Here is a 15,775-nt window from a genome sequence, read left to right as displayed (position 1 = left end):
TCAGTCTACCTTTGAGAAGTGGATCCTGAGATAGTAGTTGAAAATACAGTTGCTGGCCCCTAAAGAGGGGGAGAAGTTAAGAGAAATATATCCTTGGGCAATGTCTGCAAATGTCACACAGTGAACTTACATAAACCAGTTTCACTGAGACCCCTGGTCTCACGAGCCCAGTTGTCCAACCCTGCTCTCATGAGTTAATGTAACAGAGTTAATGTAACAGAGAAAGCGGGTCTCACAGTTTGTTGTTTGGGACTCCTGGACACATCGCCTCACAGACTGTGTTGAAGACATGGTGGGTTTTTTTTTTTTCTTCTACTAAGTAAGTAAACTTCTGTGGAAACTATTCTTTCCTTTAAGCCATGACTGCCAGGAGTTTGGAGCTGCATTGTCTAAATATCCTTGCTACATTAGCCTCCCTGTTTGGGAAATTTTGTCATGTCCTGTGATTTTTTTTTTCCCACTTCTTTATCCTTGGTGTATCTGGTTCACAGTTTGATTGTGCCAGGAAGCTGTTGTACTAGTCAGGGTTTGCTAGAGGAACAGAGCAGACAGAGGGAATGTATGTTACAAAGGGGTTTTGTTAGATTGCTTTCCATGAGACAGGCTGAGTAGGCCTGTAGCAGCTGTCTGCATGCTGGAGAGCCTGGGATCCCAGAAACTGCTTAATCTGTGGGGGTGATGTTTCAGCAGTTCTAAGTTGACCCTGTAGGTCTAGGGAGCCACTGGTCTTTGTGTTGGAAGGCCAAAGAAGCTGGGTTTTGTACCAGTGAAGGATGATGGCGGCAGAAGCAGCAGCAAAGTAGATGCACTCTCCAGCGGGGCACAAAGGCAGGCAGGCAAAAAAGCAGCTCTTCTTTTCCTTTAGATCTTTTTATATTGGGCCACCAAAAGAAGGTGTGCGTGGTAAGGGAGGAGATGGTCTTTCTCCTTCAGTTAATTATTCTAGGAAATACCATTTGATTTGGTCAGGGTTACTATTGCTATGATGAAACACCAAGACTAAAAGTAACTTGGAGAAGAAAAGGTTTATTAACATTATATATACCAGTCAGGCAATGATGGCACATGCCTTTAATCTCAGCACCTGGGAGGCAGAGGCAGTTAGATCTCTGAGTTTGAGGCCAGCATGGTTTATAATAGAGTGATTTCCAGGACAGTCAGGGCTACACAGAGAAAGCCTGTCTTGAAAAATAAAATAAAAAAAATGATTGCATATCATGAATTATAGTTCCCTGTGGGTGGCCAAGGCAGAACTGCAAACCAGGCAGGAATATGGAGGCAGGAGCTGATGCAAACAGAGGCCAGAGAAGAGTGATGCTCAATATCTTTCTCCCCATGGCTTCTCAGCCTAATTTGTAATAGAACACAGGAAGACCAGTCCAGGGGTGCACACCCCCCCACAGTGGCCTGGGACCACCCTCACCAGTCACTGATTAAAAAATGCTCTACATCGTGATCTCACGGAGGTGTTTTCTCAAGCGAGGTAGAAGATGTAACCTAATTCTAGCATTTTCCTTTGCTTGTTTGTTTTCAATTTTCTGACGTACAAAAAGAAAGAAAGAAATAGAGAAAGGAAGGAAAGAAGAAAGAGAGAGGAAGGAAGAAAGAAGTTCAGTGGACAGTCATATATCCATCACTAGACACAACTGTCATTAAAACATTGTCCCTCTTCCGTTCTTATTTAACCGAAGGCTGGAGAACTTGGGATAAATTATAGGCATCATATTTCTCAAACAAAATACTTCAGTGTGAGAGAGACTTGATTTATTTTTTTCTTTGCTATTGTTTAAGATTGATTTTTATGAGTCTAAGGGCCAGAAGAGGATGTCAGATCTCCTGGGAATTGGAGTTACAGATAATTTTGAACTGTGAACTGCCATGCTTATCTGGGAGTGGGGGGGGGGGAAACATGTATAAACAGCATTTATCTTCTCCTTAAATGTTTTATTTGTTTTGGGGATAGGGTCTCACTGTGTGTCCCTATCTGTCCTGGAATTCACTATATAGACCAAGCTGGCCTTGAATTTGAAGAGATTTCTCATGGCATGCTGGGAGGCTAGCCTCCTAGGTAAGTCCACATCCTGTCAGCCTGACAGTATTAGCCAGCCCTTGTTTATTCTACTCTCCATGGAGATTGCTGTCTGGTTGTGAGGTGCTGCCATGACTTGCCTGGAAATGGCATGTCATATGCAGGACAATCCTGTGTTCCCTTCCTACAATCCCATGAAATCTGAACCCCAAACTCACCCCAGATAAGATACCATGAATGAACTGAGTCTTCTAAGAAACACATTTGGCAGGATCTAGCAAGAGTCTTTTGAAGGTGTCTGCATCTGGACTCATCTTTGAAATCATTGCTTAGTTCCAGGTTCAGGCTTATCTGAACCAGCTGGATCCAAACCAGAGGTCAGCCACACTTAGGAGAGAGAGAGGTTCTGCTCTAAGACACAGGCAAACAAGCTATTACTGGAAAGACAGTATTAGGTCTCACAACTAGAGCTGTCTCCTCCTCCCCCAACACCTGTGGATGCAGCAGAGCCTTTCCCAGTGTCACCAGCACAATCTGTCCTCAAAGGTCTGGGCCGTGTTGCCCCCATGCTGTGAGCCATCTGTTCTCTGATAGAAGGTCTGAGCTTGTGTGGGCTAGATGAATCAACAGGGAGCCTGCAGCCTCTTCTGTCAGGGAAGGACTTTATAGACTGGAGAAGTAGACCACAAGATGGGGTGCTTTGCCCAAAGATCTAAAGGCTAAAGACAATAACAGACTTGCTTTGTGAAGTTCTCAGCCGGTCAGAGAAACAGCAAAACAAAACAAAACAAAACACACAAGCACACACACAAAAAAAACCCCTCCAAGATGGAAGTTGCAGCTGAATCAGGAAAAATTTCAAACTAGCAGGAAGGAGTGGAGCGAGGGGGTGATGAGCTTCCTGGATGATCGGCAAGGTGAGGTGTTTGGTGAAGCATCTGTGCTTCTTGTCCACTTGAAGGATGCTTCCACTAAGCCTGACACATGCAGCCGTCTCATAGTCTCACAAGCAGTGTGGCTGGGGCACAGGATGAGAAGAAAGTCATCTCGTGCTTCCTCCTGCGGCTGCTTAGACAAAGCCTTTATGAACAGAACAGGGTCTGGGTTGCTTCCTCCTTGTTGCTATGTCCCAGGTCAGTGGCTGCTGTTGAGTCCCCAAGCATCTGTCACAGTGTCTGACATAAAACAGGAGCTTCCCAAGAGATAACTGTTGACTTAAAAATAATTGGTTGGAAATGAGTGTTAATACCGTAAGGGTTCCTGATTGGTTATTCTTGCTCACAGCAAGATACTTTGACATCCTTCTGTGCCTTTAAAAAACTCATTTTAGTTCAGTGTTTACCTTTTCAGTGGTTTTCTTCTTGTTTGCTCATATTCTTCATCGGGCTTCTCTCCGTACCACAAAAGCAACTAAAATATTCTAAGTGGCTCACAGAAGGAGGGTTGTTAAGTTAGGCTCAGGTAAGTAATGATTGAACACGCTTCTATGAAACATGTTTGCTAACTGTGAGCAATTGTAGTTCAGTTAACAGAGCACCTTCCTAGCATGCATGCAGCCCTGGGTTCCACCCTCAAGCCCCATAAGCTGAGTGTGCTTGTTTCCCCAGCATTGTGAAAGGGGAGGTGGGCGATCAGAAGTGCAACAGTATCCTTAGCTCCGAGGTGAATCTGAGGCCAGCCAGGGCTACAATGACACCCTGCTTCAGAAAGAGAAACAATATTAAAGAAACAAATTTTCATGTTATACAGGTGGTCAATTTTCCTCGCTGTAACAAATTCCTGGGAATAGAACTTAGAAGGGGGTTCACCTCTGCTCACAGTTCCAGATGTCTCAGCCCACCCAGAGTCCAATCTATGGTGAGGCAGACACCATGGCTAGAGGAGGAGCCCAGCAGAGCTGCTCGCCTGGTGGCAGCTGGGAAGCGGAAAGACAGGAAGGGGCTGGAAGTGGCCCATTTTCTATATAACATAACCATATTGTAAATCCATCATGGGATTAACCCACTAATGAGGTCAGAGTCTTCAGAATCTAATCACCTCCCCAAGCCTGTACTGGCAGCTAAACCTTCAATACAGGAGCCTTTCAGATTCCAACCCTGAGATGGAATAAAACAGCAGGTTACTAAGCAGCTCTACTGTAGGTAGAGTTTTACATTTTGTCTGTTTGGTTTTTGAGACAGAGAATCTTTATGTAGACCAGGCCGTCCTGGAATTCAGAGATCTGCAAGTCCTGGGATTAAAGACATGGTGCCCTGGCTCATGAAATATATTTTTAAAATGTGCCCTAGACCATGTTAAGACAACAAGTTTTGTTTAGAGGAGAACTTGAAAATTCTGGAAACTGAGTAGAAGGGAAGAAACCCCAAGCCCACAATTTTGGTGGGATCAGGGGCTCCCTAAATCTGTCCTACAATCTAGGTTAAGAACCGGCTATCAAATCGCCTATCTAAAAGGACCCACCAAGATGCCAGTGGCGCAGTGTTCTTAAGAAGCTATTGCTGGATCTTTCTGGAATAAGCACTCCAACACTAGAGTGGAATCAAAGTGCAGAGAAGTACTGCAGTGGACTGGAGGCAGGAGAGCTCCTTCAAAGGCCTCTGTCCTGGGTCCCGTTTGCATTCCTGAAGTAGAGTAAAGTAGAAGAGACAAATTATTAGGCCTCAATCTACTGGTTTGTTTAGTAATTCACCTAAAGCACTGCTTATAGTGTCTATTTGCTGAGCGGGACTTCACTTGCTAACCTGGAACGGCTTGACCTAGGGGAATAGCGAAAACAATGGGCGTTGCCCTTAGCCACCTGCTGACTTCTGCTTAGGCTTCTGTAAAGTCCTGCTTGCTTGCCTGCCTCACCATGTGGCTTTAGAGTATGAAATGAGAATACAAATCAGACCGGGCACTGAAGCCTGTAAAGGGCTCTCCGACCATAGTGTGATGTCTACTCTCTTCCACGCTCATTGGGGCCAGACTCCGAGTTTCATTTTATACCCTAAAACCATAAGGTGGAGCAGACAAACCAGTGAGATTTTACAGAACTGTTCATGGCGACCGACCAGCAGGTTGTTTTGAAAGACATACATTAGAGTTGGCAGGTGTGAACTTTTGTGGTCAGGCCGTTAAGGCAATGGCCCATTCTTTCAGCTGTTCCTCCAGGTCACTCTGTTCCAGGTAGCAGATGAAGTCATGCTTACAAGTGAGCAGTACAATACATGCAGTGCTTTAAGTCAATTGCTAAATAAATTAATAACACAGTATCTAATACTTGGCCTTTCCTACCGTATTCTTCAAACCGTTAGCGACGTCTTCTCTCCCACTCTCTCCTCCTCTACTGCTCTGAACATGTTCCTTAAAAAGAGTAAAACAAATAAACAGGACCTGGAGATATTCCAAATCCCTCAACCATCTTGATATTACTAGCAATGCTTTTGAGAAAAAAAAACAGGATTAAAAAAGTGATTGTTTCCAGTTGCCAGTAAGCGGGGGAGCCACGGCCTTCAAGGTCTAGCGATTTGTCCAGTGTGGGCAGGAAGGACAGGACCAAAGCTCAGAGCTCAGGCCTGCTCTCACTTTACAGCCACCTTTTTCTTCCCACCACGAACCTCTTGGCCCCTCTCCTGTCTCTAAGTCAGCAAGATGGAGCTCTGTGGCCTTGCATCTTGGACACTGCCTTCCACTGGCTTGGTTTCTGTGTGATTTGAGAGTGGAGAGAGCCTGAAGACAGCGTCTGTATCCCTTTACTGTACTGGAAATGCACACTGGGCTGTGGCTTAAATATACAGAACTGTTGTCTCCAGCATCAGAGCCAGGGACATCTATCTACATGCTCTGTTGGGTAGTTCCTCTCCATCCTCTTCACAAAGGTTGCAGGCAAGTCTACAACACTTCTGCTGCATGGGATAGTTCCTGGGGAGTATCTAGGTCAGATGACAAAGTCCTTCAAGGATGCTTCCTCCAGGCTGGCTCTGGCTTGCTCTGAAGTGGGTGGGAGGATGGGTAGGAGTGTGGACCCAAATCAACTCTGTCTACATGCTAATGAGACCTGGCAGAAGGAGGTGTGAACCTGTTCATGCTTCAGCTAAGCCTCCACCAGCAGCTCAGACTCTACAAGTGCATTCTCGGTTCATCTGCCTCTGTCTTTCTTTGTGTGTGTGTGTGTGTGTGTGTGTGTGTGTGTGTGTGTGTGCGTGCTGTGAAGTCCCTGGAAATTCACTAAATAAAAGATCCTGAGAAATCAGAATGAGGCTTTCTTCTGGTGTCTGAGTAGGTTAGTCCTTGGTGAATATTCTTTCTAGTTTGCAACCCTGCTCTGTAGTGAGGTCAAATGGTTGTGAGAGGAAGCTCCTGGTTCTGGGTGTGCACTAAAAGAAGGTGCTTAGGGAGGGCAATAGAGAGTATCTGAAGTCAGAGGAAGGGAGCTTATAACTTAAAAGCTGTGTGCGCTTCTCCAGGCCCACACTAAGGAGTTCTGTATGCCCTGCAGAGAAAGCAGTGGCTTCCAGGGGTTCAGGGTGGGGCTCTCCTTTTCTCGGCTCTCAATCATGGCCTTCCCTCTACACCAAACATAGACATGTGTGCCACCAATTTCACTTCAAAAATAACTTTAGAAGCATATAAATTTAGTTGAGAAGCACTTTAATGTGCTATTGGTAATATTTTAAAATTTAATGGCATATGAAAGGTAGCTGACTAAATATACCTGTAAAATGTCCAGAATTAGAATTAGGTAGCTTGCATAGAGAAAGGTTGGCAATATACAATGACAAAAGGAAAATGTGAGGTACAAAAAGGGGGTGTGTGACATTTCATAACATTTAAGAACAAAATCATGTGTATAGATATATCCCCGTATATGCATTTAAATTGTATATACACAGAAATGTGATTGGGCTTTGAGTTTTTGTTTATTTTTGTTGTTGTTGTTGTTTGAGACAGGGTTTCACTATAGCTCATGCTGGCCTTGAACTTGGGATCTTCCCTCCTCAGCCTCCCAACTTCTGAGATTATAGATATACACTTCTACAAGCCCCAGAAGGGTGTGTGCTAAACCATAGTGGTGCTCTCTGTAGAGTGAGAGGGAGGGGCAGGGGAGCATGGGGCAGCTTTTCCTTTTTCTTTCTCAATTGTTTTCTTTACCTTTTTGACATTTAAAAAAAAAAATGTCTATGAGTGCTCTATCTACATGTATACCTGCATGCCAGAAGAGGGCATCGGATCGAATTATAGATGGTTTGTGAGCCACCAAGTGGTTGCTGAGAATTGAAGAGCAGCCAGTCCCCTTAACTACTGAGCCATCTCTCCAGCCTGCACCTTTTCCTTTCTGTAGGCACCCCAGCACCCCACCATCTTCTAAGAATACTGTAAAATAACCAGTAGAAAAGGAAGGAGGAACAGGGCAGAAACCTTGCTCAAGTCCAGCCTGCCCTCCTACCCCCAGCAGATCCAGCCAGAGGGCTTCCTGGAGTAGCTAACTTTCAAGTAAGTTCCCAAGCCAACAAGTATCAGGCAAAACCCAGTGCCAGGTCCTCAAAGCAATTCTTCTAAGTTGGCAGATAGGTTGGGTGTTCCACTTCTCAAGGGTCTGAACAGAGACTCAAGACAGTACAGTAGCTTGCTCAGGGACTCACAGGAAGTGCTAACTGTGAAGTGATTGGGAGGAATCCAGCTCTTCTAAGTCCCTACTGCCCAGCCCTTGTGCTGCTTCCCTGAGATGGTTAAAGCAACCACACAGCTGGAGGGCTCATTGACCTCTTCCTCCCAACATCTCTGATGCAGCCTGCAGCTTCTGGCATTTGTGGTCTTTGAAGGAAGCATGCTTTAGAGTGAGGAATTGCCAGAGACAGAGGCACTACCAGCTCCACAGGCACCACACTTTCCTGGGTCTCATCTGTAAGTCCCAGAAGTCCTTGACTAAGTGTCTCTCTCTCTCTCTCTCTCTCTCTCTCTCTCTCTCTCTCTCTCTCTCTCTCTCTCTCTGCCTCTGTGTGTGTGTGTGTGTGTGTAATACAAAGTTGAAGGTGACTTTACAAATTAAACCACTGTTTCTCTTCCTGGGAATTTAGAGTTAACACCAAGTATCTGCACAGGAGATAGTGTTGATGGAGATTTGCAGTTGCAGCAGACACTAGGTTGGTCGCTGTGGGAGAGGTTTCATAGAATTCAGTCAGACCCTGTGTCTAGGAATGGGACTTACCATTTCTTCTAGATTTCCCAGTTTTTACAATATAAATTTTCAAAGTAGAACCCTGAAGATCCTCTGTAATTCATTGAAATCTGTAATGTCCCTGCATATCCAATGTTTGCATATCCAATTTTAAAGGTTTATTTATTTGTGTATGTGTACCCATTTGGTGTCCAGAGGTCAGAAGATGCTGTGGATCCTTGGGGGCTAGAGTTACAGGCTACTGGGACATGCCCAACACGGGTACCAAGAACTGAACTTGGACCCTCTGGAAGAACAGGAAGTGCTCTTAACCCCCCCCCCCCAATCATCTCCCCAGTCCCTAGTCTCGAATTTTAGTTTGGGTCTTCTCTTTTGATTAGTTGGCTAAAGGTTAGTTGTTATTTATCTTTTCAAAAGATCAATTCAATGCTTCGTTTGTTATTGTATTACTTCTTTAGTCTCTACCAAAAGTAGTCAAGAGGAGGCTGTGCCTAGTGCCAGACAGTGCCTGGACTTCAACCATGGTTACTGGACTCAGCAATAGAAGGAGGTTATTCAGGAAGAGATGATAGATAGATAGATAGATAGATAGATAGATAGATAGATAGATAGAGTGTAAGTAGAAATGCTGACTAAAGCTCTGAAGAGGAAAAGGACAGTTGCTTCAGTGTGGGGAGCCGACAGAAGGCGGCTATCATCCTTACAGCCATCTTGAGCCATATACCCTGATAAGAGACTTGATTACAATAGCCTACAACAGCTGAGCACACTCTGATAACATCTTGCTTTAGATACCTAGGATCTTCCCTTGGGTGTGTGAGACTTAAAGCTGTGATTTAGAGCTGAGGCTTAAGGGCATGACTTAGAGATCAGATTTAGAGACAAGGCCTAAGGGCATGACTTAAAGGCATGACTTAGAGGCGTGGCTTAGAAGTGAGACATATAAAAGGCAAGAGGCAGGCAGAAGAGTTCAGTACAACTTGGAGTTAGTAATTAGACATTAACAGTACAACTTGGAACTAGGAATTAGGTTAAAGAGTACAACTTAGAGTACAATTTGGAGTAGGAATTAGGCATTGAGGCAGAAGACTTATTAGGTATTAGGCACTTGGAGGAAGAACTTAGAATTAGACATTAGGCACTTAGCACTTGGAAGAAATAACTTGGAACTTGGAGGCACTAGGGATTAGGTGCTAGGAACTAGGGACTTGGAGAGAAGAAGAAAGACTGAAGAATAAACGGGATTGAATCACACTCTGTCTAGTCTCCATTCTTCGAGTCCGTCCTCTCTCTCCCTCTTGCTGAACCCCGACCTGCAGACCGGAGCTGCTTGGGGCAGTGCGGGCTAACAAGTTAGTCCCCAAGGCTTTTGGCAGTGCGGGTTCCAAAATTGACAGAACAGTCTGAGACATTTTGGCCCCAAAACGTGGGGTAGAGCGGCTCTCAACATTTCTGGCCCCCAAACGTGGGGCAGCTCGGGCCGCAACACTTCAGAAGGAACCTGGATAGAAGGGGCTTTGTGAGTTTTGGTTTTGATGGTTCTTTCTCCACTTTGTTTTGGAGTTTTAAAAGAGGAGAGAAATTCTCTGTCTGTAAATAATATAACCTGCCCATGTGGTGGAGTGGGGTGTTCTGAACCCTTTTTGGTCTGGACTGCTGCCTGATTTTAGAACTGCAAATAAAGCCAATTAAGACTGGCGGGGGGGGGGGGGGGGCGGCTGGTGAGATGGCTCAGTGGTTAAGAGCACTGACTGCTCTTCCAGAGGTCATGAGTTCAAATCCCAGCAACCACATGGTGGCTCACAACCATCCATAATGAGATCTGATGCCCTCATATGGGTGTCTGAAGACAGCTACAGTGTACTTACACAAAATAAATAAATAAATTCAAAAAAAAAAAAAGACTGGCCGGGGCGGGTGGTGGTGGCGCATGCCTTTAATCCCAGCACTTGGGAGGCAGAGGCAGGCGGATTTCTGAGTTTGGGGCCAGCCTGGTCTACAGAGTGAGTTCCAGGACAGCTAGGGCTATACAGAGAAACCCTGTCTCAAAAGACAAAACAACAACAACAAAAAAAACAAAAAACAAACAAACAAACAAAAACTAAAGCTGAAACAATATTGGCAAGTCGAACACAAAAGATGAGAGAAACAGACAGTTAGACATGGCAGACAGAAAACAGTGTTTCCAGAGAAGGTGTGAAACGTGGGTGCTCAAGGGTTACTAGGGCAGGACTGGTGTTAGACAGAACTGAAGGCAGACATAGGAAACAGACACAGAGTAAGGTCTCCACCCACTCACTCTGAGCAGACAGGCAAACCTTTCATGTGCTGCTACCTCCCCCCCTCCCCCAACAACCAGAATGATTAGATGTTGTGTAAATAGCTAGACTTTTAGTTTTGATTTTACCAAATCAACAGGGCTGTTCACTTCAGAGTTTGACCAGCAATGCATGAATTGACCTGCTACCTCTCTGCACCCACTTCTCCATCTCCACCTGATGGAATGGAGACCATCAAACTGTGAACTTCTGTCATCTAATAGGTTGAAAATGGTCCTCAGCACACTGGTAATAAACACTTATCCCTGAAAGACTGAAGCCTGGGGAAGAACCTACAGCCAGCACCTTGCTAAACCGGCACAGTCCCTTACTTCACTCTAGATGTTTGTCCTTATATTCAAAGTAAGTGTAGTCTTCACTCCTCAAGAAGTCTTCTCTTTGCAAAGCACCAAGACCAACGCTGAAAACCATAAACAATTGACAGCAGAGCTGTGGGGCCCAGTTCCAAAGGATCCATCTACAAAACAACTCCTGCACCTAAGGCTCAGGGATCATTCTGGAAGACTGGGCAGATAGAGTGTAAGAGCCTAAGGATCAGGGATTTTTCTGTGAGAGAGTGTCTCCTAGTAAAGTAAAAAGCTACACCCATAGTCGCATTACATGAGTGCCTAAACGTTAGCTGAACAAAGACAATCTATACAAACAACAGACATGCCAAAGCAGGTCAGGGGAAGCTCAGGAGACCTTAACCCTACACAGCTGGGTGGTGGTGGTGGCGGCGGTGAATACCTTTAATCCCAGCACTCAGAGGGCAGCCAGGGCTACACAGAGAAAAACAAGACAAAACCTACAACAAACTACAGGCAGCTACGGGATGCTAAAAGTGGGAAGAAAAATTGTCTTCCTTAGAGAACACTAATTGGTTATACAACTCCAATGGCTAACTCTGAAACATACATAGAAGTATTATGATATAGACTGAAATATATATATATGTATATATGTATATATGTGTACATGTATATATATGAAACATCCAGGTATTATATTTTCATGTATACATACATACACACACATATAAAATCAACAAAGAGAGCAAGGGAAGGGTGTGTGGGAAGGTTTGGAGGGAGGAGAGGGAAGTGAGAAGTGATACAATACTATTATAATCTCAAAAAAAGATTGAAGTTGAGCATCTCATCTGTGGTGAACATCTTTTTATATGCTTCAGAGCTGTCTGTAACCTTTTCTGTGCTCTACTGTGTCTCTTACTCGTGCTCTCCTTTGTGGCTGCAGAAGCTCTCAGCTGGGCCTTGTGGTTAGCTCAAGGGTCTCATGACCCTGTCAATATCAATGGCTATAGTGATATCATTGCATAGAGGTTTATTTTTATTACATTGTGTGTATGTGTAAACGTATGCCATGGTACACACTGGAGGTCAGAAAACAACTTTCAGGAGTCTGTTCTCTCCCACTCTGTGGGTTCCAGGGTTGTCAGGCTGGGTGGCCAGTGCCTCTATCTACCAACCCATCTTGCTGGCCTTGAAGTTTGTGGATGTTGTTACTTTTTTTGTAATTTTTAGACTCTGAGACTAAATTGAGTTTAAGAAATGCAGAGACATTCAGATATATATCTTCATGTATCTTTACAGAGTGAACACATTCCTATAACCAGTAACAGATCAAGAAATGATGTGTGAGAAACTCCAGAGTGCTTCTCAATAGTCCCTGGCCTCACCATAAACCTCTTCCATCAGCTTTACATCTCAATCCTATTTTCCACTCAAGCTTTCCTGATGTCATCGCACAATTGAAACTGTAAAATTCAAATGACAGGCCATCAGGTCACTCCCCTAGGGTCTTTCAAGCTTTAAAAGCTTTAAAGAGAAGCTGCTATCCCTTGCCCTCTGCTGTCCAGAAATAGCTACTAGGAAACTTTCTCACTCCTGGTGAGGATTATTAAACAGAATTCAGGAGCTCAGGCTGTGGCCAGTTTACCAGGAACCAGGAGAGGCGAGCTGGTGTATTCATAATACACTACTGTAGCAGCCCTTTCCCTCTCTGTGGGACCACTTAAGGATAGCTTGGTTCTTGGGTGGGCACAGATCTTGAACCCTGGACCCTGACGGGACAAATTAGGGACAACTGCAGGTGTTCGGCCACGCCCCCAGAACCCAGGGTCCTGACACTCGGTCTAAAACCTCCATTTGATCTATGCTGTTCAGTCATGTTCAGGGCAATGCAGCCCCTCCTAAAGAGCACAGGTAGAGGGCATGACTACAGGCCTCAGCCTCAAGAGATTTCCATATTAATGAGATACCTAAAGGCCAGAGGGTGTAGCCAATTATGTATTCTATTCCCAGACTCTCCTTACAAACAGTATTTAACCAAAGGCCTACCCTGGGGGTGGGGGTGCATCCAGATTCAACTACTATCGCTATGAAAATAAAGCCTGAAAAACCCACAGACTCCTCATGTCTTTTGGGGGCCTGCCATGGGGGGACCTCAGAGAAGGTCTCAACTACGGAGCCATGTCTAATCTCCCGTGGAGAGCTTCTCTGTGTCCTTCTTCTTTTCCCCCTCCCTCGATTCTCTCAGCGTGTGAGCCAGTCATGCCTGCATGCCCCTCCTGCATGCTCCTCGTCTCCATTCTGTCTTGGCCTCCCAGAGCCCCAGAATGGAGGCCACCAGCCTGTCCTGGCCTTTCCACCCTGGAGCTGGTAGTGGCCCTCTCCCTGGGTCCACCTGAGAGCCCTGCACCCCACCTCCTGAGGAACTTCAGACTGAGTGAGAACTCCCCCCACCTGGCGGGGCCCCATAGCACCCACCCGGTGCTGCACATGGAGTGAACTCAGTCGAGAGTCCCACGCTCCAGTCTCCTTGGAGCACTGGGAATCACAACAGCCTAACAAGACTCGAGATCCCACACGCCCACACGCGAGCTATCATTCCCTGCAACTCTCTATTCTGTTCCCCAATGTTTGAGGAAAGCAACTGCCTAAATAAGAGTATGGCAGCCTTGGGACCTACAGAGAGAGCATAAAGAACAGCCAATTCCTACCCACCCCACCCTTGCCTATTCCTCCAAACAAGAGCCTGTGGTGTAAATCCCATTGCTCAGATCAAAGGCTGACGGGATCAGCTGTCATCAGTTGTGGTTCTAAATGGCCACTAAGCAACTGGAAGTCTTTGCTGAGATGACTGATGGGAGAGGCTCCATTAGCTTGCTCACTCATTCAGTACTGTGCCAAGGCTGTGCAGGAGATGGGTGGGGTGGGGACAAGGACAGCCATAAGATGTGAGTCCTGCTCTGAAGAAGTGACCATGAAGTGCCAGTACAAGGGCACCTAAACTACACAGGTAGGATCGGATGGCAGGACTGCGGGGAGAAAATGTAGCAGGCGCTGCTTGCCATCCAGACTCAGCATACAGGTGATGAAGAAAGATGTCTGGGTATCCTGGTTAGTGTTTTTTTTTTTTTTTTTTTTTTCTGTCAACTTGACATAAGTTAGAGTTATCTGGGAAGAGGAACCTCAACTGAGAAAATGCCTCCATCAGACCATCAGATTGCTGAAGGCAACCTGAGGGGGATTTTCTTGATTGATGATTGATGGGGGAGAGCTTAGGCCACTGAGCAAGTGGGCCTGTGGTGTATAAGAAACTAAACTGCCAAGCCAGAAGGATCAACCTTATGAGCAGGCTTCCTCCATGATCTCGGTTCCTGCCTCCTTGCTCCACATCTGATTTCTTGCTTCCCTCAGTGACAGTGGCCTAGGATCCATAAACCAGATAAACCCCTTCTTCCTTAAGTTGGTTTTGATCATGGTGATTTTGTGATAGAAATCCAACCAAGACACTGGGTAAGAGGCTAGAAAGTAACTGGCAGGTCCGCCACCCAAGTGGAGTTTCACTGGAGCAGAGGAACGGCCTAGAGATGGCAGATGACAGGCAGAGGCTGAAGACTGTAGGGTCACACCCATTCAGAGCAAGGTGTGAAGGTCATGGTCCCAAAGTCTTTGTCAGGATGCCCAGATCAAAAGGACTGAGTCCATATATCTTGACTGGTGTTCTAAATACCTGATACCAACTGAGTAATACACAGAGTGGATCCTTTATTAGCTGAGTTTTCCTTTCACCTTGAGCTCCAACTCTTTATGGCCCAGGCCAATGCCCCACTTCTCAAGCCCAATCTTCCTAGATTCCCTCTCTTAGTGAACTAGGTCTGTGTCCAGCACCTCGAGTCTTTCCAGAGCCATGTCCATCTTGTGGCCCTTCCTTAACATTTCTCCTAGACTCACCATCTTCTTACCTGCATTCTCAGGTACTTGCTGGCACACTGCACTGACATCATGAAAATAATTGAAGATAATTCTCTCACTTACACTGGGCTGGCCTCACCCACAGCTGGTTTCATCTTGCTCCTCCTTTTGTGCAGGCAAGCCTGCCTTTTCAATTCCAGAATCTCTCTCCTAGGCACCGCCAAAGTAGGCTGGGTACCTACCCACTGGGTACTGTGTTGTGCTTCTGGCTCAATAGCACTCTGTGGAGTTTTTCTTTAAAGATTTATTTTAGATATGTGAGTATACTGTCCTCTCTTCAGACACACCAGAAGAGGGCTTCAGATCCCATTACAGATGGTTGTGAGCCACCATGTGGTTGCTGGGAATTGAACTCAGGACCTCCAGAAGTGTAGTCAATGCTCCTAACCACTGAGCCATCTCTCCAGCCCACAAACTCATTTCTCAAGGGCTTTTGCACAACACTGGGGAAGCAACTTGGTGATCAGTGAGGTCTGTGTGAGGAATAGCTGAGAAGAGGCACCCTGACACACTGTGCACACCAAACACAGCTCTCTCTTTGCTCTCCCAGACTTCCCAAATGATTACTATGCTCTACCTCGCAACTGTGGCAACAGAAAACATTTTTAGATAATTGTGAAGATTAAAGATGTTTAAATTGTCACAGTGAACTTTTAACACTTTCCTTTGAGGGGTAATTACCGAGTGTGAGGTTTGTGTATCACAAGACTTTAGGCACTGGGGATACACCATATTTTCAGCTCTAAGATATCTCTTCCCCCTTTTATTTTTGGCATCAGTTGAACTCGGGGCATTGTCCATGCTGGACAGGTGCTTCACCACTGAGCTATCTCCCCAGCCCAAGATGCCATTTTAAAGATTTACCATTTATTGCAGGTGCAATTAAAGAAAAAAAAAATGTAGGGAAGTGTGCACTTAGTGATGAAGAGACCAAATCTGTCCTCAGGGTAGCTACCATTTATGTAATAGTGAATTTCTATAGTAAAAGTGTTGA

Source organism: Arvicanthis niloticus, chromosome 2, assembly GCF_011762505.2.
Source record: "Arvicanthis niloticus isolate mArvNil1 chromosome 2, mArvNil1.pat.X, whole genome shotgun sequence".
NCBI lineage: Eukaryota > Metazoa > Chordata > Mammalia > Rodentia > Muridae > Arvicanthis > Arvicanthis niloticus.
The sequence above is the reverse complement of the archived record's forward strand: the minus strand, read 5'-3'. Positions refer to the sequence as shown.